The sequence below is a fragment of the Eumetopias jubatus genome, unplaced genomic scaffold, assembly GCF_037043125.1.
Source record: "Eumetopias jubatus isolate StellerSeaLion01/CBP00866 unplaced genomic scaffold, mEumJub1_p1.0 scaffold_1, whole genome shotgun sequence".
NCBI classification, from domain to species: domain Eukaryota; kingdom Metazoa; phylum Chordata; class Mammalia; order Carnivora; family Otariidae; genus Eumetopias; species Eumetopias jubatus.
The window spans coordinates 114,739,587-114,765,537 of record NW_028274807.1 but is presented as its reverse complement, the minus strand read 5'-3'; the positions used below and the strand labels follow the sequence as shown (position 1 = coordinate 114,765,537).

Here is a 25,951-nt window from a genome sequence, read left to right as displayed (position 1 = left end):
TATGTTCAACTAATCTTTGACAAAGCAGGAAAGAATATCCAATGGAAAAAGAATAGTTTCTTCAATAAGTGGTACTGGGAAAATTGGACAGCCACATGCAGTAGAATGAAATTGGGCCATTCTCTTATACCACACTCAAAGATAAACTCAAAATGGATGAAAGACCTCAATGTGAGACAGGAATCCATCAAAATCCTAGAGGGGAACATAGGCAGCAACCTCTTCAACCTCAGCCACAGCAACTTCTTGCTAGACATGTCTCCAAAGGCAAGGGAAACAAAGGAAGAGTTAACTATTGAGATTTCATCAAGATAAAAAGCTTCTGCGTGGCAAAGGAAACAGTCAACAAACCCAGAGACAACTGACAGAACGGGATAAGATATTTGCAAATATCTTATCAGATAAAGGGTTAGTATCTAAGATCTATAAAGAACTTATCAAACTCAACACCCAAAAAACAAATAATCCAGTCAGTAAATGGGCAGAAGACATGAACAGACATTTCTGCAAAGAAGACATCCAAATGGCCAACAGACACATGGAAAATGCTCAAGATGACTTGTCATCAGGGAAATACAAATCAAAACCACAATGAGATACCATGTCACACCAGTCAGAATGGCTAAAATTAACAAGACAGGAAATAACAAATGTAGACAAGGATTTGGAGAAAGGAGAACCCTCTTACACTGTTGGTGGGAATACAAGCTGGAATAGCCACTTTTGAAAACAGTATGAAGGTTTCTCAAAAAGTTGAAAATAGAGCTACCCTACAACCCAGCAATTGCAACACTAGGAATTTACTCCAAAGATACAGATGTGATGAAATGAAGGGGCACCTGCAGCCCAATGTTCATAGCAGCAATTTCCATAATAGCCGAACTGTGGAAGGAGCCTAGATGTCCAACAACAGATGAATGGATAAAGAAGATGGGGTATATATATATACAATGGAATATTACTTAGCCATCAGAAAGGATGAATACTTACCGTTTACATTGATGTGGATAGAACTGGAGGGTTTTATGTTAAGTGAAATAAATCAATTGGAGAAAGACAATTGTCATATGGTTTCACTCATATGTGGAATATAAGAAACTGCAGAGGATCATAAGGGAAGGGAGGGAAAACTGAATGGGAAGAAATCAGAGAGGAGAGAAACCATGAGATACTCTTAACTATGAGAAACAAACTGAGGGTTGCTGAAGGGGTAACTGGGTGATGGACATTAAGGAGGGCACGTGATGTGATGAGCACTGGGTGTTATTGGCAACTGATGAATTGCTGAACACTACATCTGGAACTAATGATGTATTATTTGTTGGGTAATTGAATTAAAATAAAATAAAATTTGGGCTTACAGAGTTAGTTGTCTTTTATAGATATTAAGACAAGGCGAAAAATAACTTCTATATTTACCCCTATGTGCACAATTCCACATGACTTCATTCTTTCTTGGATATCTGAGTTTTTTGTAGTGTTACCTCCCATCCAGGGTGAAGAGTTTCCTTTTGGATATCTTAAAGTGCAAATCTGCTGGCAATAAATTCTCTCAGCTTCTATTAATCTGAAAATATATTTATTTTGCCTTCATTTTTAAATGGCATCTTTACTGAATATAGAATTGTGGATTGGCAATATTTTAATTCCTAACACGTTAAAGATATAACTTTTTTTTAAAAGATTATTTATTTATTTATATATTTATTTATTTGACAGAGAGAGAATGAGAGAGAGAGAGCACATGAGAGGGGGGAGGGTCGGAGGGAGAAGCAGACTCCCTGCTGAGCAGGGAGCCTGATGCGGGACTCGATCCAGGGACTCCAGGATCATGACCTGAGGTGAAGGCAGTCACTTAACCAATTGAGCCACCCAGGTGCCCAAGACATAACTTTTATCTCCATTTTTGTCTGATGGCAGTAAGCTATCATTGCTTTTAAGATATCTTTTTATCTTTGGTTTTCTGCAGTTAGTCTATACTATTTAGTTTTCTTTGTATTTTTCTAGCTTGGGTTCTCTGAGTTTCATGGATATGTCAGCTCACATTTCCCCCCAAATTTGGTTATATTTCAGCAATTTTTTCTTTTAAATTTCTTCTCTTCTCCATTTTCCTCCTTATAATTAGGAATCCAACTGAATATATGCTGGAACTCTAGATATTGCCCAACAAATTGCTGAACTTTGTTTGTGTTTTCATTCTTTTACTCTTTTCTTAGAATTGAATAATTTCTATGGCTCTGTCTTCGTTATTAACCTTTAAATCAATCTGCTATTAAGCCTGTCCAGTGATTTTTTTCCATTTTAGGTGTTACATTTTCAGTTCTAATATTTCTATTTGGTCCCCCCCCCCCCAATTTGTAATACAATATGATTGACTATAGTTACCATGCTTTACATTACATATGCAGGAGTTATTTATTTTATAACTAGAAGTTTGTACCTCTTGATCCCTTTCACCCATTGGGCCCACCTTCCAACCCCTCGTCTCTGGCAAACACCAATCTTTTTTGTACCTATGTTTTTCTTCGTTTTGTTGTTCATTTGTTTTCTTCTTCTAGATTCTACATATAAGTGAAATCATATGATGTTTGTCTTTCTCTGACTTATTTCACTTAGCATAATACCCACAAGTTCTATCCATGTTGTCACAAATGGCAAGAATTCATTTTTTTATATGGTTGAATAATATTCCATTGTGTATATATACTACATCTTCTTTATCCATTCATCTATCAATGGACACTTAGGTTGTTTCCATATCTTGCCTATTGTAAGTAATGCTGCAATGAACATGGGGTGAATATGTCTTTTCTTCTTTTTTTTAAAGATTTTATTTATTTGAGAGAAAGAGTGAGCAACTGTGAGAGAGTGAGCATGAGCAAAGGGAGAGGGAGAAGCAGACTTCCTGCTGAGTAGAGAGCCCAATGTGGGGCTCAATCCCAGGACCTTTAGATCATGACCTGAACCGAAGACAGTCGCTTAACCAACTGAGCCACCCAGGTGCTCCTGCATATGTCTTTTCAAAGTAGTGTTTTGTTTTTCTTCAGATAGATGCCCATAAGTGGAATTGCTGGATCATATGGTAGTTCTATTTTTAATTTTTTGAGGAAACTCCTTACTGTTTTTCATTGTGCTTGTACCAATTTACATTCCCACCAACAGTGCACAAAGTTCCCTTTTCTTTACATCCTTGCCAACACTGGTTATTTTTTTGGTTTTGATGATGGCCAAGAATGACAGGTGGGAGGTGATATCACAGTGTGGTGTTGATTTGCATTTCTGTGATGATTAGTGATGAGCATCTTTCCATGTACCTGTTGGCCATCTGTATGTCTTCAGTGGGAAAATGTCAGTTTAGATCCTCTGTTCATTTTGTAATTGAAGTTGTTGTTATTGAATTGTATAAGTTCTTTATATATTTTGGATATTAACCCCTTAACAGTTATATGATTTGTATATATCTTCTCCCATTCAGTAAGTTGCTTCTTTAATTTGTTGATGGTTTCCTTTGCTGTGCAGAAGCTTTTTAGTTTGATGTAGTCCCATTTATTTGTTTTGCTTTTGTTGACATTGCCTTTGATGTCAGATCCTACACTCACTCACTCACACACACCACCACCACCACCACCACCACCACCAAGGACATGTTAAGAGATATTTTCTTCCAGAAGTTTTATGGTTTCTGGTTTTATATCCTTTAATACATTCTGAGTTAATTTTTGTGTATGGTGTAAGATAGTAATCTAGTTTCATTCTTTTGCATGTGGATGTCAAGTTTTCCCTTCACCATTTATTGAAGAGACTATCTCTTCCCCATAGTATATTCTTGCCTCTTTGTCATAAATTAATTGACCATATATGCTTGGGTTGATTTCTGGACTTTCTATTCTGTTTTATTGATCCATGTGTCTGTTTTTATGCCGATACCACACTGTTTTGAATACTGTAGCTTTGTAATATAGTTTAAATCAGGGAATGTGATGCTTCCAGCTTTGTTCTTCTTTCTCAAGATTGTTTTGGTTATTTGGGATTATTTTGGTTCCAAACACATTTTAGGATGTTTGTTCTATTTCTGTGAAAAATGCCACTGGAATTTTGATAGGGATTGCATTGAATCTGTATATTACTTAGGGTGGTATGGGCATTTTAATGATATTAATTCTTCTGATCCATGAGCACAGTGTAAGTTTTCATTTATTTGAGGCTTCAAATTCTTTCATCAATGTCTTATAGTTTTCAGAGTATAGGCCTTTGACATTCTTGGTTAAATTTATAACTCGTTATAAATTTGATGCAACTATAATTGGGATTGTTTCCTTAATTTCTCTTTCTGATGGTTTGTTGTTAGTCTATAAAAATGCAATAGATTTCTGTATATTGATTTTGTACCCTATAACTCTTCTAAATTTGCTTTTTTTTTTTTTTTTTTTGTAGCTCTAACAGGTTTTATTTGGTGGAGTTTTTAGTGTTCTCTCTATATATAATCATGTCATCCACAAATAGTGATAGTTTGCTTCTTCCTTCCAAAATGGATGACATTTATTTCTTTTCCTGTTTAATAGCTCTAGCAAGGATTCCACTACTCTTGTAATAAAAGTGACAAGAGTGGACATCTTTGTCTTGTTCCTGATTGTAAGGGAAAAGCTTTTAGGTTTTTGTCATTGAGTATGATGTTAGCTGTCGGCTTGTCCTATGTAGCCTTTATTATATTGGGGTACGTTCCATCTATACCCACTTTTTTGAGAATTTTTATCATAAATGAATGTCAGACTTCATTAAATTCTTTTTGTGCATCTATTGAGATGATCATATGATTTTATTCTTCATTTTGCTAATGTGGCATATCACATTAATTGATATGCAGATGTTGAACCATCCAGGCATCCCTGGAATAAATCCCACTTGATCATGGTGTATAATCCTTTAAATGTATTGTTGAATTTGGTTTGTTAGTATTTTGTTTAAGATTTTTGCATCTATGTTCATCAGGGATACTGGTCTGTAATTGTGTGTGTGTGTGTGTGTGTGTGTGTGTGTTGTCCTTGACTGGTTTTGGTATCAAGTTAATGTTGACCTCAGAAAATGAGTTTGGGAGTGTTCCCTTTCCTTAAGTTTTTTGGAAGATTTGAAAAAGATTGGCATTAATTCTTAAATGTTTGGTAGAATTTACCAGTGAATCTATTTGGTTCCAGGCTTTTCTGTGTTGGAAGGGTTTGATTACTAAGTCAATCTCTTTATCTTTATTGATTTGTTTAGATTTTCTATTTCTTCATGATTCAGTGTTGATAGGTCGGAAGTTTTGAGAAATTTAACCATTTTTTCCAGGTTGTATAATTTGTTGGCTTATAACTATTCAAAGCTGTCTTTTATGATTCTTTGTATTTCTACGGCATTGATTCTAACTTCTCAGTTTTCATTTTGATTTTATTTATTTAGGCCCTTTCTCTTTTTTTCTTGATCAGTCTGGCTAAAGGTTTACCAATTTTGTCTATCTTTTCAAATAAACATTCTTAGTTTCATTGAATTTCTCTATTGTCTTTTTAATGTATTTCATTTATTTCTGTTCTAATATTTATTATTTCCTTCTACTAACTTTGGGCTTTGTTTTTCTTAATTATTTTTCTAGTTCTTTTAGGTATAAATTTATGTTGTTTGAGATTTTTCTTGTTTCTGGAGAGAGGCCTTTATTGTTATAAACTTCACTCTTAGTACAGATTTGCTGCACCCCATACATTTTGCTATGTTCTCTTTGTCTCAAGTATTTTTTGGTTTCTTTTTTGACCCATTGGTTTGCAGTAGCATGTTGTTTTATCTCCACATATTTGTGACTTTTTGTTTTCTTCTTGTAATTGATTTGTAAATTTATACCATTGTGGTCGAAAATGATTCCTGATTGATTTCAATCTTCTTAGGCTTACTGAGACTTGTTTTGTGGCCTAACATATGATCTATCCTAGAGAATGTTCCATGTGTTCTTGAGAAGAATATGCATTTTGCTACTTTTAGATGAAATATTTTGTATACATCTATTATGTCTATCCAGTCTACTGTGTCATTTAAGGTGAATAACTCTTAATTGATTTTCCCTGGAGATGATTTATCCATTGAAGTAAATGTTGTATTGAAGTCCCCTAATATTATTGTATTGCTGTCTGTTTATTTCTTTTATTTCTGTTAGTACTTGCTTTTATATTTAGGTGCTTCTATGTTGGGTACTTAAATATTTACAAATGTTATGTCTTCTTATTGGATTGACTCCTGTATGATTCTATAGTACCCATCTTTGTCTTTTATTACAGTCTTTGTTTTAAGGTCTATTTTTTTTCTAAATTTCTCTACCCCAGCTTTCTTTTCATTTCCATTTGTATGAAATGTCATTTCCCTTTCCTTTTCTTTCAGTCAGTGTGTGTCCTTCCATCTGAAGTGACTCTTTTGTAGGCAACATATAGATGGGTCTTGTTTTTCTATCCATTTAGCCACTCTGTATCTTTTGATTATAAAATTTTGTCTATTCACACTTAATTATTTGTAGGTATGTACTTATTGACATTTTGTTGTTTTCTTGCTGTTTTGTACTTTCTCTCTTTTCCTTTATTCTTCTCTCCTTTCTTTCCCTTATGTCTTGATAACTCTGTAATATTATGCTTAGGTTCTTTTTCTCACTGTCCTTTTTGTATTTTTTATAGGTGTTTGTTTTACCTACAAATTATTGTAGGGATAGTTATTTTTACTACTTTTGTCTTTTTGACCTTCATACTAGCTTCAAAAATGATTAATTCACCTCCTTTATTATATACTTATCTTTACCAGGGAGTTTTTTGCTTACATATATTTTCTTGTTGCTAATTACTACCCTGTGTTTTCAGCTTAAGCAATCACTTTAACATTTTTTTGTAGGGCTGGTGTTTTGATGGTGAACTCTTTTAGTTTGTATTTGCCTGAAAAACTTTTTTTTTTTTTTTCCCCAGCTCTGTAATGATAATCTTGCTAGGCAAAGTATTCTTGTTGGGAAGGTTTTTTTCTTTTTTTTTCTTTTAGTATTTTGAATATCATGCCACTTTCTTCTAGCCTGCAAAGTTTCTGCTACTAAATCTGCTGATGGTCTTATGGGGGCTCCCTTATATGTAACAAGTTTTGTTGTTGTTGTTGTTTTTAAGGTTCACTTTTTATCTTTAATTTTTTTAACAAAATTCACATTTTATTTAGGTTGAAATAAACTGTATAAAATTGATTATCTTCACCCAAAATAACAGCAATATTTTCTGTATTATTCCTAGATAAACCACAAAACACCTATTTTTGTAGGTTTTCCAGGTTTTGTTTATAAATAAGATGAGGCAGTAGATATAGCCATGGAAAAAAACAGATGAAAGCAGACAAATCAGTTGTCAGTATCCATGGCCTCTGATCCTGTCTTGACCATGAACAGAGGTGCTCAACATACACCTGCTAAAAAGCTTATGAAGATGTAGGTGTTCAACATATACTTGCTAAAGAGCTTATGAAGATGTAGGCTCAACAAAGGAATGTAAACAGCAACAACCCAATGTGGAACAATGGCAGGCTCTCCCATTCAAACTCTAACTATAACTTGTTCTTTTAAGTTCCATTTGATGAAGACTAAATCTACACTGCAATCCTTGCTGGGCAAGCTTACACGTTTCTCTCTCTCTCTCTGGTAACTCCCTTAACTGTCCATTACAGATTTTTAACATACTAACACTACTACTATTCGCAGGTCACTCCTGAGATTCATTGCAACATTTTATAAAATGTATTCCTTCCTCCCACACCTCTTCAAAATCTATACCTTTTAAGAACTGATAACTCAATACCTGACAGTTGGATCTAGTGATAATAAATGTTATGTTTAAAATGACTTAATTAAAACAATTCCCAAGTGCCATTAGCAAAGATCTCATAGAATTGTAATGTGGCACTTTCGGTGCTATCTTCTGGAAGAATGGGTATGTCTCCAAAGCATGAGAATTTAAACAGGGGCCATTTAAATAGGCAGATTATCAATGGCTAATGTACTCAATGAGAGGTTGATAGGTCAAGATATTCAGTGATTAAGTGGCCTACATACACCTGACATCTTTTCTGTAAGATGTTTTCAAATTTCTTACAGATTTTTCCAAATATCAAACATAAGGGAAAGCCTACTTTAAAAGTCTCTTAGGTACTTTCAATGGTTTCTGAATTATCTGTAGGAAGCTCTGACTTAGTTGTATAGAATTTGATATATGTGCCCACCATTAAATCCAGATCATGTTTTATATCAAAATTTGTTAAGCAAAGCCAAGTTACTTGACCTTTGGTCTGTCAAAGTGTTCCTCAGGTATGCTTTCAGACACTTTTGCCCATTTTCATAGCATTCATTCTCAACCTTCATCACAGGAAGAATACATAGAACTTTCAGCAATGCATAAACATTAGGAAAAAACTTGATGTCTGGTAGATGCAGGGCTTAATAAATGGTGGATGGAAGCTCTAAATCTTTCCCTCTGTGTTTCCACTTGATTCTTCAGCAATGCAACTCAGCTGAGAGTGTGTCAGGATTGGGCAAGTCACTTCTGTACATGTCAGCATGGTGCTCCTCCAATGTATTAAATTTGAGCTGTCCCATGACAGAGGGTACAAGAGATAAGCATTTAAGAGCTTTGAGGTGCTGTTCTGAGAATATATCTTTCATTTCCTGAATAATGTGTCTCACTGTTGGAACACTTAGAGTTTCTTCATAGTAACTCTCAGAGGTGAGCTGAGATTCCAGGTTACCTTGCTGGGCTCTGCGGAATTTCCCAGGGAGTTTCATCTGAATATCAAGTTTTGTTGCCTAATTTGTGGCTTCTTTGAACCAAAATTCATGAGACACTTCAATATTTTCTATCACTTCATTTAGTGAATGCAGCACTGTTGTCAAGCTACTGGCTGCAAAGAAGACATCTGAGGTTTGCCCTTGGAGATTTTTCTCAAAGGCTCTTGTAAAAGATAGAACATTTTTAAGAACCGGAATGGTAACAATGAAATCAAAATCTGTTACTGCACTACAGAGTACAAAAGCTCTACCAGCTATAGGTATTCCACCTAATATTTGTATCACTATTTATACCATCTAAACAAAACAAGTGCTTTTATGGGGTCCACTAAAATTTCAAAACATCATTTCTGCCTGTCCACTGAGAATGGCAGATTTTCTTCAGTTCTTTACCCTTTCCCTCATTTTTCTGAAAGAGGACGGAAATTACATTGTCAAACTCCAAAAGCAGTTGTGGAGATCAATGGGAAAAAGAACAAAATTCCTCAGTTGTTCCTAATGCAACAGATACTCCCACAACAGGCACTGATTTTGCCAACCACATATTTAAGGCACAGGAAGAGCAAAGTGTGTAGACAGCTTGGGGATATTTCTCTAAAAGACTAGAAGCAACAACTTTTCATTTTGGAAGAAAACTCACTGGACACAATGTGAAGCTGCCATGACAATACCCCATGTTTAACCCCCACTTCTGAGTTATCATAGTATGCAATTTCACAGCCCAAATTTCTGCATCAGCTTCATAAGGCAAGAAGCCCACAAATTCTTCTCTCAGGTTATGAGATTCATCAACAAACCTCACCAACACAGGCAAGTGTTCTTCCCCTGCTATGTCTACTATGTCATCAGTGGTGATGGAAAAGAAGTGAGGGTCTCTCACTTCCCTGAGGGTTTCCTCCCCAGTGCAGCTCTCACAGATGTCTAGCATCTGTTTCTAATGTGTTTTCGAGCAGAACAATGTGTTAACCACTGTTGTCTCAAAGCTCTTTCTCAGAACCTCTTTGCCAGAATTTATCTGGCACTCCAGTAGTGCTTGAAAGTCATCAGGAGTAAAGAGACCCTCTGGGATTTCATCAGTTTCATACCCATCCAGAGGTATGTTTTGTTTTCCCATAAGAATCAAAATTTCAAATAAAGATTTTAAGTATTCTTTGTTTTCTTTCTCTTCAAGGGTTAAAGGTAAAATGTCCTCATTCTGTTCTTCACCCCCTTCCTCTGCACTGGGGTTCTAAGCTTTGCTGTTGTTTATTTCTTTATGTTTTGGCTCCTGTTCAGAAGTTTCATCAATTTTTTTTCTGTTTCAGTGTACTGATTTCATCCTCACTCAATTCTTTTATTCATTTTCTGTGTCCACTATATGGATTGTTCAAGTGACTGGTAAGATCAAATATTGTTGGTATTGCATTATCTTGAAGAACTGTACTATAAGGACTCTCCCAATGACTTCACAAATATCTGCTTCAATTAATTTGAGAAATAAAATAACCCAATCATTCTTTAGTTTTCTGATGCCTCGGCAAAATGTATACTTCTACAAATCATAGAGGTCTCAAAGTGTTTGGCACATAATCAATAATGTTTATTTAGTTGATCAGGTGTTTTATCTTCTAAGTCCTCTCTCCTACAAGTCCTCTCTCCTATAAGTCCTCTCCACCCACTTCTGGCATCTGGCCGGATCCAGTGGGAACCTGAAGAAGGCCAGGTCCCACTGCATGCTCTTCTTCATGCAGTTGGAGGCAGAGCAGAAGTTGGGCATAGTCGCCCACCCCCTGGCTGGCCCAGCCCTTCCCTTGCCACCTCCTCAGGGCAGCCCCCTGGCCCATCAGGGCGGGGAGGGGCTATCTTTAACTTTTGACATTTTAGTTATGTGCCTTGGTGTGGGTCTCTTTGGGTTTGTTGTTTGGAATTTTCTGGGATTCCTGGATCTATATGTCCATTTCTTTCCCCAGGTTTAGGAAATTTTTAGCCATTATTTTTTTAAATATGTTTTCTGCCCCATTCTTCTTTTTCTGGAACTCCTATGATGCAAATGTTATTCTGTTTGTCTTCCCCTAAGTCCCTTAATATTCATTCATAATATTTTTAAAAATTCTTTTTTCCTTTTACTGCTTTGTTTAGGTAAGTTCTAGTGCCCTGTCTTCCAGATCACTGACTTGTTCTTCTGCTTCAGCTAGTCTGCTGTTGAACCCCTTTAGTGTATTTTTCAGTTTAGTTATTAAATTCTTCAGCTCTGTTATTTCTGTTTGGTACTTTCTTAGTTTTTGTTCTCTTTGTTGAAGTTCTTGCTGTGTTCATACTGTCTTTTCCTGAGTTTGGTGAGCATCCTTATGACCATTACATTTAACTCTTTGTGAGGTAAATTACTTATTTCCATTTCATTTTGTCCCCACCCCCTCCCCCAGGGTTTTATCCTGTTCTTTCATTTGAGACATATTTCTCGGTTTCCTCATTTTGCTTGTCCCTCTACATTTGTTCCTATGTGTTAAGCAAAACAGCTATCTCTTCCAGTTTTAATGGGCTGGCCCCATGTGGGAGGTGAACGTTATTGTTTAACCATGCCTTAGTTCTTGGTTATCTCTCAGATTGTCTCTCTGATTGTTTTAGACCCCTGAGCTCCAGAAATGCATTCCTTCCCTCCACCAAAGCATGGCGCTCAGGAGTCAGGGGGTATCCCCTGTGTGGACTGCTTATATCCTCTGGCTTTGGGGGGCGTGTAAGGTGCAGGGTGTTTACCTGCTGTTTCTGGTGGGACCATGGCAGTGGTGTGGGTGGATGGGGCACTCACCTGCCACCTCTGGTGGGGCTGCAGCTGTGGCACATGGAGGCAGGGCACTTGCCCATCACCTCTGACATGACAGCAATAGTGGTGTGGGGGTTATGTTTGAGCCAAGGAAGCTGCTAGGTGGGGTGGGTTCTTGCTTGCCACCCCTGGCGGCAGTGCAGGGGGCAGCACTAGCTAGTTAGAGTGCAAAAATGATGCCCACCAGCCTTGGTGCTAAAAAGGTAGTGGGAAAATGTAAAAAGATGCCCACCATCATTTCTGTCCTGGGGAGAGTCCCTATAGGCTTTTGCCCTCTGGTAGATACTTTTAAGATTAACAAATGAATTTCCTTCACATGTGGTCTAGACTTTTCAAACTATTGCTTTTGCACCGGATCCCAGGATGAGTGATTCTGCATATGAGCCCTTTAAGAGCAGACTCTCTATTCCATATAACTCTGGTTCTATTGGATACAAGCCTGTTAATTTTCAAAACCAGATATTTTGGAAGCTCATCCCTCCAGTGCAGGTCCCAAGGGTTTGGGTGCCTGATGTGGAGCACAAATCCCTCACTCCTCAGGGAGAAGTTCTGTGTTTGTAAGATCCCTCCTGCTTGTGGCTTACCATGACCAGTGTGGATTTTGAGGAGATTTCATGTGTACCTCTCCAATCTGTTTTGATATGGCCCTTTTATCTTTTGTTGTGGAGGGGCTGTTCAACTTGTTCTCAGTTCTTTTCAGAGGAAATTGTTCCATATGTAGCTGTAGATTGGTTTTGTCCATGGGAAAAAGTGAGTTTGGGATCTTCCTATGCTGCTGTCTTAAACCTCTTAATCTGGTTCCTTATTGTATCTTCCATGTCTCTGCTGAGATTCCCCATTTTGTTTAGTATGGCTGTCTTTTCTTTGAGTTCTTGACAATACTTAAGAAAACTTTTACAATCCTTACCTGCTTATTCCATACCTACGTCATCTTGAGTCTATTTCTATGGGTCCTTTTTTTTTCTTGATGACAGATCATAATTTCTTGTTACTTAAGAGGTATCTTTCATCAAATTTGTGAATATAAGTGTGATGGTTAATTTTATGTGTCAACTTAACTAGCCCTGGTGCCCAGATTAAACATTTCTGAGTGTGTCTGTGAGAGTGTTTCCAGATGAGACTAGCAGTTAACTTGGTGGACTTAGTAAATTGTCCTCCTCATTGTGGGTGGGCATCATCCAATCCATTGAGGGCTTGAATAGAACAAAAGACAAAGGAAAGAGGAATCTGCCCTTTTTTTTCCCTGCCTCATTACTTGAGGTGAACATCTCATCTTATTTTTTTCTGCCCTCAGACTAGGATTTATACAGTCAGCTTCCCTCATTCTCAGGCCTTTCCATTCAGATGGAATTACATCACCAGCTTTCCTGGGCCTCCAGGTTGCAGGCAGCAGATTATAGGACTTCTCAGCCTCCATAATCATGTAACTCAGAATAAATCTCTCTCTCCCTTACTCTCTTCCTTTCTATATCTTTCTGTCTCTGTATCTATCTTTAATACATGTTATTGGTTGTGTTTCTCTCAAGAACCCTGACTAATATGTAGGGTGCCTGGGTGGCTCAGATGGTTAAGCATCTGCCTTTGGCTCAGGTCATGATCCCAGGGTCCTGGGATCGAGTCCCACATCGGGCTCCCTGCTCAGTGGGGAGACTGCTTCTCCCTCTGCTTCTCTCTCTTTCTCTCTTTCTGTCTCTCATGAATAAATAAATAAAATCTTTAAAAAAAAAAGAACCTTGACTAATATGTATAGGATAAGTTTCTGATAGTTGAACAAAATGCAGTTATATTGATTTATAATTTAATTCACCTTTCATTCATTCATATATCCACCTAATGGCAACTACATATATCAGAAGTGAACTTCAACATTTATCTTTATTAGCTTATGATAGTTTTGTCATTATCTGGTTCATCAAGGGGCAGAAATGAAGGTAACCCAATAAGTTACCCTGAGCAGGCTAAAAATGTGACCTTTCTATGAAGTATGTGCTTCAAATATTTCCAGCACTTTTTAATGGACTTGGGTAGTAACTGATTTTAAATCACTTCTAACTTACTTTGTGAACAGTTGGTCAAAACGAAGTCTTGCGTGAAAAAAAATTGTAGAAACATTTTTTTTCATTTTCCCATAATTTTTATTCTCCCTTCCATTTTCTTTCTCAATTTCTTGAACCAGAAGATTTCTTAGGAATCATATTAGAGGACTTACAACTTGAATAATATAGTTGACCTTAAAACAAGATGGGTTTGAACTGTGCAAGTCCACTTATAAATGTATTTTTCACCGTATGGCACTATAAATGTATTTTCCATATGATTTTCTTAACTTTTCTTTTCTCTAGCTTACTTTATTATAAAAATACAATATATAATACATATATAAAAATATGTGTTAATCGAGTGTTTGGGAAAAATTCTGGTCAAGAGTAGGCTATTTGTAGTTACATTTTGAGGGAGTCAAAATTATATGTGGATTTTCAGCTCTGTGGAAAATTGGTGATCCTAACCCTTGAATTGTTCAAGGGTCAACTTTGTCATGATCACTTATTCTCTTCGAAGTGTGCAGCAGGTCTTATTTGGTTTTGGTGTTTCAGCTAGACCTTAACTATGTGAAATAATAGAAGGTTATTGGTCGTAAGCCCCCAAAGCAAATGGTATATTTCACTATAATTATGGGTTAGGTTTTTATTACTTTATCCTTCACTTGACAAATCCATTCCATTTATAGTCTTTTCCCCAGCAACTTCCTGGCTAGCGCTCTCCTAATCCTTTGTTTACTCTCAGAATAAAGTGTGGGCTTAGATATTCTTAAAGTGATTCCTACAGTCTGTTCTGCAGAGTGCTTTTCTAAATATGGTCTTTAGATTTTAAATTGAGCCTGGAATCCTTTATTTCATGTACATTTTATATTTCACTTATGTATGTTCTCAAATATTATACTGTATACAATGTAAACATATTACTCTGTAGTAGGGGACAAGATAGCAATTGTTTCAACTGAGTATGTAGGAAGAGGAAGAATCTTCCTACAAAGAGGAAGAATCTAGAACTAGAGGAAGAATTTAGAACTAGAAAACAGAGGAAAGAATCTGTAAAGAGGAAGAATCTAGAACTAGAAAACAAGTTCAAAACTGAATTTATATAGCTAAGAGTATTAGCTAGATCTTAGAATTTGAAAAGTTAATAAATTCAGCATTTAGAGCTCTAATGGAATAAGGAAACTGAAGTGTATCAAATACCTATTCTGATACAATTTCATTCACCAGACATTTTTAAGTGTCTGTTATGAACCAAATATTTAGGTTTCTTGGATATCACAGTGAGGATGAATAGTGAATAATGTCTCCTTTTGAAAGCACAAGCTTACAAAAATTTTTTTTGAATCTGTAAAAAAAAATGAGTAACAAAAACTGACTCAGTAGCCTGTGGTCTCTGACTTAACGTGTGTGAAGATCTGAGTTATGGAGGCTCTGGGCTGGGTATGAGTGATATACATTCTATAAGGTATAATTGCTGCCCACCTCCCTAATAGCCACCACCTGCTCCCACTTTTAAAGATAAAGGAAGTTGGACACTACTTTAAATGGTAAGATCAGGGGCACCTGGGTGGCTCAGTCGGTGAAGCAGCCAACTCTTGATTTCAGCTCAGGTCATGATCTCAGGGTCATGGGATTGAGCCCCCTGTCAGGCTCCATGCACAATGGGGAGTCTGCTTAAGATTCTCCCTCTTCCTCCCCCTCTGCTCTTCCACCCTGTGTGCAGTGCACACTTGCGTGCACACTCTCTCTCAAATAAATAAATAAATCTTTAAAACAATAATTTTGAATTGTAAGATCAGATTTTTATTGGCAATATACTATTATAACAGGGAAAGAGTTCAGCATGACTTTAAGTCAATTTCAATTTGTATAGAGGTGACTAGGTGATTTAAAGGGAGTAGGAGGGATAGGGCAGGGAATGAGTGGGGCCTCAGTGAGTTAGGGATGTAAAAATTACAAAAAATGGGAGGGGGGATTGGTCCAGTGAAACCCCTTTGGGTTTGGTAACCTGTGCCTATTGAAGTTAGGCTCCTACTATCCCATAGAAACTGGAAGACCTTATCTTCAGGGCTTGGCTAGAATAAACAGTTAATTATTTTGGCAGCCTTGAGTTTTCTCAGGTACTTTAAGCGGAGGAGGGGTTAGGAGCATCCTAGGGATATGGTCTTGAGCTGTTAGAAACTATATTAGCATTTTGTTCAGGTCTTTGTAGGCCAAGGTTGTAGCCTAGTCAAGAAGAGGACTTAGAAGAGCCTGGCTAGGGTTTGGTCAAAGAGAGAGTTTGTCACCACTGCCATCTTGGTTTTCTTGGTGCTTTTACTCTCACCATCAGTTCCCAGTTTCATATCTCTTCCATATTATTACTTTGCCTCCCACATACTGAGCTGCAGGATGAATCCACCATGTCTAGAAACAAAGATAAAAAGAAGTTCTTGACATGTGAAAGGAAAAATAAAAGAATTGTGGTTTTTGTTACCTTCCATTTTTCAGCCACTCCTCAGTCTTGCCAGATGTTGAGGGTAGAGAAAAGGAGGTCAGGGAATGAAGAGGCAATGTAAGACAGGGTAGCCTGAAAATATTAAAGTTCATCTGGCAATATAGAGCTGTTATGTGTCTATAGGACCCACAGTAATGTAGTAAGTCCTTTAAAGCATTCTAATGAGGAATTCTAATCCTTTCTTTATGAATTATAAAATGTTTTGGAAGGTAAAAAGTAATGCTGTTCACAAAAATGTAAATATGGAACTCAGTTTCATGAAAATTAGCCTGAAATAGGTATTTTGACATATTAATTACATTATGTGAAAGAGGCTTTGGAGTGGATGGATAATAATTTTACAGTGCAAGGGAGATAATATATTTATATTGGACCAAAGAATGAAGATATCACCTAATGCATAAGAAGTAGGTTGAGGGCGCCTGGGTGGCTCAGTTGGTTAAGCGACTGCCTTTGGCCTCAGGTCATGATCCTGGAGTCCCAGGATCGAGTCCCACATCGGGCTCTCTGCTCAGCAGGGAGTCTGCTTCTCCCTCTGACCCTCCCCCTTTTTGCGCTTTCTCTCTTTCATTCTCTCTCTCAAATAAATAAATAAAATCTTTAAAAAAAAAAAAAAAGAAGTAGGTTGATAATGGCACAGAACCAGGAACACTACAGCTTCAGAAAGGCAAACCTAATAGAGATAATGACATGCAGCTTTGTTAGGATGAAGTGTAACTGTCAGATGCACCAAGATGAAAATGGAAAGGATTTAGGGGAAAGAATATACAACTGGGTTCCAGAAAGTCTGTCCTGGTTCTTTCATTATCCTGGAAGAAGTTGGAGTGAAGCCAAGCATAGTATATGGTACACATCTGGCACTAAATTATTTGAAGAATAAAGGGATGAATCCAAGTAGGAAACAATGGATTTTTTGCTTGCGGAAGAGTTTGCTGCAAAATAAGCAATTGAGTTTCATTGATTCATAGTGTAAATTATCCAAGTGAAAGGAAAAAAAACAAGTGATTCCATTTCTTTTATTTTCTTTCTTGGTTTACTTTTTGGGGGGGGTCTCTTTTTTGTCTCTCATTTTTTTTCCTTTTTTCAATTTAAATTCAATTAGTTAACATATAATGTATTATCAGTTTCAGAGGTAGAGGTCAGTGATTCATCAGTCTTATATAATACACAGTGCTCATTACATCACATGCCCTCCTTAATGTCCATCACCCAGTTACCCCATCCCTCCACCCCCCTTCCCCTCCAGGAACCCTCAGTCTGTTTCCTGCATAAAAGTCTCTTATGGTTTGTCTCCCTCTCTGATTTCATCTTGTTTTATTTTTTCCTCTCTTCCCCTATGATCCTCTGTTTTGTTTCTTAAATTCTACATATGAGTGAGATCATATGATAATTGTCTTTCTCTGATTGACTTAGTTCACTTAGCATAATACCCTCTAGTTCCATCCACGTGGGTGCAAATGGCAAGATTTCTTTTTCTTTGATGGCTAAGTAGTATTCCATTTGTGTGTGTGTGTGTGTGTGTGTGTGTGTGTGTGTGTGCCACCTCTTCTTTATCCAATTGTCTATCCATGGACATTTGGGTTCTTTCCATAGTTTGGCTATTGTGGACATTGCTGCTATGAACATTGGGGTGCTGGTGCCCCTTCGTTTCACCACATCTGTATCTTTGGGGTAAATGCCTAGTAGTGCAATTGCTGAGTCATAGGGTAGCTCTATTTTCAACGTTTTGAGGAACCTCCATGCTGTTTTCCGGAGTGGCTATTCCAGCTTTCATTCCCACCAATGGTGTTAGAGGGTTCCCCTTTCTCCACAACCTCTCCAACATCTGTCGTTTCCTGTCTTGTTAATTTTAGCCATTCTGACTGGTGTGAGGTGGTATCTCATTGTGGTTTTGATTTGTATTTCCCTGATGACAAATCACGTTGAGCATTTTTTTATGTGTCTGTTGGCCATTTGGATGTCTTCTTTGGAGAAATGTCTGTTCATATCTCTTGCCCATTTCTTGACTGGATTGTTTGTTTTTTGGGTGTTGAGTTTGATAAGTTCTTTATAGATCTTGGATACTAGCCCTTTATCTGATAAGACATTTGCAAATATCTTTTCCCATTCTGTCAGTTGTCTTTTGGTTTTGTTGACTGTTTCCTTTGCTGTGCAAAAGCTTTTTATCTTGATGAAGTCCCAATAGTTCATTTTTGCCTTTGTTTCCCTTGCCTTTGGAGACCTGTCTAGCAAGAAGTTGCTGCAGCTGAGGTTGAAGAGGTTGCTGCCTGTATTCTTCTCAAGGATTTTGATGGATTCCTGTCTCACATTGAGGTCTTTCATCCATTTTGAGTCTATTTTTGTATATGGTGTAAGGAAATGGCCCAGTTTCATTTTTCTGCATGTCCAATTTCCCCAACAACATTTGTTGAAGAGACTGTCTTTTTTCCATTGGATCTTCTTTCCTTCTTTGTCAAAGATTAGTTGACCATAGAGTTGAGGGTCCATTTCTGGGTTATCTATTCTGTTCCATTGGTCTGTATGTCTGTTTTTCTGCCAGTACCATACTGTCTTGATGTTTACAGCTTTGTAAAGAGCTTGAAGTGTGGGATTGTGCTGCCACCAGCTTTGGTTTTGTTTTTCAACATTCCTTTGGATATTTGGGGTCTTTTCTGGTTCCATACAAATTTTAGGATTATTTGTTCTAGCTCGGTGAATAAAAGTTGATTGTATTTTGATAGGGATTGCATTAAATGTATAGATTGCTCTAGGTAGCATAAACATTTTAACAATATTTGTTCTTCCAATCCATTTCTTGGTTTATTCTTAATATCTTGATAGCATGACTTTTTAAAAATGACAATAAAATTGCATTTTTATATATGAAAAAGTCCCTAAAAGGAATATGGAGGTTTGAGCTCCAGTTTGGCCAAGGGCAAGACATTGAATCTTTATTCTTATGTATTATTGGCATAATAATGCCAACTTTCATGTTTCAAAGAATTTTTGTGAAGATTAAAAGAGAAAGGGCTACAAGCCCCATGAGGACAGCTTCCTCCAATCTGTGTCTAGGGAATTGTACAGTTCTGCCCAATAGGTGATTAATAAGCACTTGATGAATATTTCACAATTGAATAGTTATTTGAATAAAGGTTTTTTAAAGTAATATTGGAAAGAACACTTTTCTTTCGGATTTTTCTAGCTTGCTTAGTTTGACTACTTCTGTGTTCTGTTTAGATTATCTGGTTATCTTTCTGAGCTAATAGAATCAACAATTTCTGCAAATTAACACAATACTTTTCCTCCAGTAAAGAGTACATTAAAATCTTCCTTGTCTACAAATTTTGGACAAGTTCCAGGCTGTTTGAAAAGAGTGAATCTGTCTATAAGAAGATGAAAGAATTCCCTGTCAATCTTTACCTCTCTAGGTCTTGAAAAATAAACAAATAAAGGTTTGCAGAAACTCATAAAGCTACTGACTCATTAAAATTTCATCAAAAGAGAAATTTTAACTCTTGAAAAACAGGACAGAAAAAAGTATTTATTTTGGAGTATAAACCATTAGAATGAGGCAATGAAACAAAGTAATAGGAAAACCAAAAATCTTAGGTGGTCTATGCTAAAGAATTTTTCACAAGAAATTAAGTGGTGCATGAGCCCAGTATAGAGTTCTAAACAGCCTTGAGAACTGAGAGAAAAAATTTCCCTTGCTGTTCTTCATGGCAGATTCAAGAGAATTGAAATGTACTATAAAAAAAAACAACAACCAACTAAACAAAATGTATAACAACCATATTTCAGGAAAGAACTACTGAGTGATGATTCTGATTTCAGGGTACAACATGTCTGTAGTGAAAGTTGTTAAGTTATGCAGATGAACAGATACACAGAGAGGACCTTGAAGGAGAAAGTCACTGGTTTCTCTGTTAATATGAGAAAAATTAGCAAACTCATTGAAGAATGGAGGCATAGTGATATTCTTTATTGTTTGTATTGAAGATTGTTTGACTGACTATAACCAGTATGATTATCTTCCTGACCAAGCAAATTGGTGGACATAGACACAATCTGGACCATGTGAAGATGCCCTTTGCACGTATAACTATAATTCTTCCTCAGCAGGGAAAAAAGAAAAGCGATATATAACAAAGTTGAGTGATGCAATACTGTGCCTTCCTACCCTGGATATAGAGAATTCTGGAACAAGTTAAATAGAAGGAGTTTATAAAAATAAGGTAAAAAGAAATTGTGTCAAAACTGGTTAAATCCTCTCGTGTATCAAAAAGCTATAGCAAATGCCAGAAGAAATATAAGAAGCTCATCAAAGAATAAAAAAGATAAAAATTTGGCCTAAGGCTTGAAAGGGAAAAATGAAGCTGGAAGAAATTTTCAAGTAAATCTATCAAAATCAACACTTGGAAGATAATTCTTTTCAGAAAAAAAAGTACATTTAAAAATAAATTTCTGATGTTCATTTTCCCATAAAGTGAACACTGTGAGAGTGCACATGGTTCCATATATAGGGTAGGTGGATTTGATGAAAACATGAGTTTCATCAACATCTGGGAAAGCTCATCACACTTAGGAAGCAACTGTTGGCATTGGTCTCTAGAGAAAGAAGCCTGGGAAATGTATTGTCTTATACTCAGAGAGAAAGCAGAAATAAATTATTGGGGGGAAGAGTCTCAAATTCTGTTATCTATGTTGAAGTTCCTTGGCAACAGGAATGAGAAAGAAAATATTTGAAACTGCAGCTAGACAAGGATGATGTGAAAGGTGGGGGATAAAAGGAAAAAATATTTAGGATCCCATATATTGCAAATACATTTAAATGAAGAGGTATACAAACACTTTGTTATTAAAGCATTGGATCAGATGAAAGAGTATATGTGAATGTATTTTGGAAATATACTGAGCCAAGACAAAGTTGGACTCCTCGTAGTATAATCTGAAGCTGAATTCTCTATAGCACTAATAAGGACCAAAGAAAATGTTTTAATTTCTCTTTTATTCCCCTGTTGGTTCTTTCTCTCCTCATTTAACATTATCTCTAAGATAACGTGGATAGTGAATAAAAATGCAGATAAAAATGTAGGTGAAAAATAATGTGACACTTTCCCCAACTACTTACTTTTTACAACAGCCCAGTATGGTTAAAGGGTTTTTGTTAGGACTCTGCCATTGACTTATGTTCTGTAAGCAAGGTTTTGTTTTGTTTTGTTTTGTTTATAAAAATGAAGTTTAGCATTCCCTTGGGCCTGAAACTTGGACTCCTACTACACAAATTCAGTTATATGTATTTTGTATATTCATATAGGACTACAAGATCTTTTCCCTTATTTTTTAAAACTTCTGGTTAAAAGAATCACAGTGTAGGTATATGACAAATTTCTTTTTGAACTAACTTATTAAAATGTAACATTACATTAAAGTGGTATATGTTTGCTGTTTGCTTTGCTATCTCTCTCTGCAGTACTCATGATGTATTCTAAAATTTTGGCAAAGAAACTATATTAGTTAAGAGTAATTTATTGGATGGATACTGGGGTATCTTCCAAGCTCCACATGGAAATGCATTTGAGCTTCAACATCTATATAGAATCGTGATTTTCAAACCTACCTGCCCCTTACCTTTAGTCTGATGGTTTTTTTTAAAAATCTTGGCTCCACCCAAAGAGACTCTGATTTAATTATCCTGGTGTAGGGCCCAGAAATTACTGCTTCTACCTATAGTGTTTTGATGGAATCAGGATAGCTCCCCTCTCCATCTCTTTCCTGCCTCTCTGTATGGTGCTTGTTTTCTAATTACAGCCTGGCTTTTCCTGCCTGAGTTCACAAGGCAGAAAATGGTCCCTGAACCAACTGACTGTGGAGTGAGGGGGTGGTCATCTTGTAAAAGCCTGGTTCTCTCTGTAGTAACCTCAAGATGAAATGTGGTCCATGTCCTTGAGTAGATATGCAGTTTCTAGAAAAAGGGGCCTGGGGCAGATAATATTATAGCTCCGGTTATAGAAGGATTACCTAGGGCTTTTACCTCTCTTTTCCATGCTGACATATGAAATAGGACATTTCAACAAAAACTTATCTAACTACATTTTTTAGTAATATTTTTGATTGAATGTTTTCACTTTAATAACGAAATTATTTTTCTTTTAAACTGGCTTGATTCTGTGTTTGTTAGTTTCCATGAAAACTTTTTTTTTCTTTTGTGCAGATGTGTGCATCTGCCCTTTGGTGGCAGCCATCATGTTCTTGAACCTTAGTTTATCTGATGGAAGGGGCTGGGAGAGGTGATAGGAAGTATAGGGAAGAGAAGGTGTGGGAGTGTTAGGTGTATGTGATGGAAAAAGGATTTTCTTTTCTTTTTTTTAAGATTTTATTTATTTATTTGACAGAGAGAGAAGGAACACAAGCAGGGGGAGTAGGAGAGGGAGAAGCAGGCTTCCCACTGAGCAGGGAGCCCAATGTGGGGCTTGATCCCAGGACCCTGAGATCATGACCTGAGCCAAAGGCAGATAGATGCTTAGCAACTGAGCCACCCAGGCACCCCAATGATTTTCTTTTCTGACTACCTGGTAGAGAACTACAAAAGCGACAGAGCTTCTCTAAGAATAGACTCACTGATAATTAAGCAAGAATTTCATCACCTTTGATGTTGTTGATGCTTCTCAGACATAAAGTGTCATCACCTGCTTCCTTCTGTTCTTGAAACTAGTTCTTTATGACTTTTTCCCCATCAGCAAAAATATATTCATGTTTAGCTTTTCAAAACTTCTGAAGCTACAACTTGTCCAGTCAGGAAAAAACAAATATAATGTCCGGGCAGGGGCTCTGTGTTGCTTGTTTGTTTGCTACTAAGTGTGTTTTATCCCCCATATCTCTGCACTTATCACTCAGATAATGGGGCTTTGTCAAAGAAGAAGAGGGTTTTGTCAGTGTCTCTTCAGCAAAAACATTGGAAAAGAGCTCATTTTGAATCCAGTTTGGTCTGTACCAATTCATAGTAAAAGTTATCATATCACAGGAGATTAACACTCCCTACAATGTCCATACTTCTCAAAACCACTAGATTTTTGCTGTGATAAACAGTGCACGCTGGTTAGAAATGCAGCCCTTTGTAGACAACTTCAATGCACTGAAACCTTTTGGGAATCTGACATATCTTGACTAATAGGTCTAATTATCATAATTTGGGACAACTGTTAAACTAAGAGAATTACCACCCCCACTAGGAGCCCATTGACATGCAGACATCCCTTTATTTAAGAAACATTAACTGGAGTTGAAGCATTTAAATATAAGGCACACATTTTCCCCACAGTCTTCCTCTACTAAAATTCAAATTAAGAAAATAACATGAGAGTAGTAAACAATGTCTGTCCCTATGAAATCCAGAGTGATGTTAATGCTGCTTGTGTAAGGATGCAGTATTGTATAGTTTGATAACTTAGACTTTGTGTTTAGATGGTTCCAGGTTCAGATTTCAACTCTATCACTGTGCAACATTGGGAAAGCTATATAATATTTCTGAATCTCAATTCTTTGCATCTAAGAATGGTGTTATGGTTTTTCATAAGATTGTTGTATAGTTTAGATGTGTTACTGAATGTGGCTAGGAGGTAGCACTGGGCTGGGAGACTTTTTATATAGTATTTCTCTAGCAGCAATCTGATGCCTAATCTGACCTCAAAGTTCTTGTGAGTAGTCTCTAGGAGAAATGTTTACATGAATCATATTTAAATGAATTTTATTGAGATAATAGTAGATTCATATGCAGTTGTAAAAAAAATAATTTAGAAAAATCCTTAAACATTTCACCCAGTTTCCCTATTAGTCATTTTGTAAAAGTAGTATAAAACCACATCCAGGATATTGACATTGATATGCTTGATCTTAGATTTCTCCAGCTTTACTTACACTCGTGTGTGTGTGTGTGTGTGTGTGTGTGTGTGTGTGTGTGTGTGTGTGTATGTGTGTTGTGGGGGGGAGGATTTAGTTGTATATAATTTTATCACCACTGTAGGTTTGTATATCCAGTAACACAGTCTTGATACTGACCATGCCACTATCACAAGTATCCCTCATATTGCCCCTATATAACCATGCCCACCTCCCTCCAGTTGCCTCATATATTTTTCCCCCTCACAAACACTAGAACCCAGGAATCTAACCTCCATTGCTAAAACTTTGTTATTTGAAAAGTGTTGTATAAATGGAATCATGCAGAATGTGACCTTTGGTGATTGGCTTTTTTCACTCAATGCAATTCCCTGGAAATCCATCAAAGGCACATGTATCCCTAGTTTGTTTTTTTTATTGCTGAGTAGTATTACATGTTGTGCATATACTACACAGTTTACTCTTAGCTATCATCTATTTTTTTTAATTTTTATTTTCCTTAAAGATTTTATTTATTGATTTGAGAACATGAGCACACATATATGAGAGAGAGAGCACACGGAGAGGGAGAAGCACAGAGCAAGGAGCCTGATGCGGGACTCGACCCCAGGACCCTGGGATCGTGACCTGAGCGGAAGGGAGACATAAATTAACTGACTGAGCCACCCAGGTGCCCCAACTATTTATCTACTGAAGGACATCTGGCTGTTTTTGGCTGTTATGAATAAAGATTCTATGACTTTTGTGTGAATATACGTTTCTGTTTCTTTGTGATAAATGCCTGAGATGCTGTGGTAGTTGCATGTTTTGTTCTGAGAAACTGCCAAGGTTTTCCAGAATGGCTATATCATTTCATTTTACGTACAATGTAAATGAATCAGTGATAATTTTCTCTGGATCTTTGCCAACATTTCGTGTGGTAACCATTTTTATTTTGGCCATTCTGATAGGTATATAGTAATATCTCATGGTAGTTTTAATTTGCATTTCCTAATGGCTAATGATGTTGCACATCTGTCTTTTCATAAATTTACTTGCCATCTGTGTGTCTTCAGTGAAGTATCTCTTCATGTCTTTTATCATTTTCTAATTGTATTCCTTTTTTACTGTTTAGTTTTGAGACTTCTTTATATATTCTGTAGTTCTTTGTTGAATATGTGGTTTGCAAATACTTTCTCCTTGTCCTTGTCTTTTCATCCTCTTCCTTCTGCTTGCCATTGGGCTAATTTTGCACCTTTTTATCTAATTTCTTATCAGATATACAATTTTCAAATATTTTATCCCACTCAGTAGGTTATCTTTTCATTTTGTTGATGGTTTCCTTTGCTGTGCAGAAGCTCTGCAGAAGCTCTGTAGTTTGATATAGTTCCACCTGTGTATTTTGGTTTTTTTTTTTTTTCTTTTGGTGTTAAATCCAAAAAAATCACCAAGACCAATGTCAAAGAGCTTACTACTAATGTTTTCTTCTAGGAGTTTTACAGTTTCAGGTCTCACATTCAAGTCATTAATCTGTCTTTAGTTAATTTTTGTATATGGTATAAGATAGTGGTCCAGTTTTATTCTTTTTTATGTAACTCCAGTTTTCCCAGAATCATTTATTACAGAAACTGTCCATTTTTATTCTTGGCTCCTTTGTCATAAATTAATTGACCTTATTTGTGTGGGTTCATTTCTCGGCTGTATATTCTGTGCCATTGATTTATGCATCTGTTTTTATGACAGTACCATACTGTTTTAGGAAATGATTTTTGAAATTATTGAATGCAATGTAAATTAAATGAATCTACCTATGAGTACCCAAAATAATGGTGAAATGTTACAATAAAGAATATAATATGCAGAATATATATAATTCACATGCTATTATGTTCTTAATCCTAACTCCATAACTTTCATTTAAATATTTAAAAACCTGATCT

The 25,951-nt window shown here is 36.5% G+C and overlaps 1 pseudogene; it reads right to left on the bottom strand.

Moving 5' to 3' along the window:
• Positions 1-8,178: 8,178 nt before the first annotated feature.
• Positions 8,179-10,574, bottom strand: LOC114208968 (52 kDa repressor of the inhibitor of the protein kinase-like; annotated as a pseudogene).
• Positions 10,575-25,951: the final 15,377 nt, after the last annotated feature.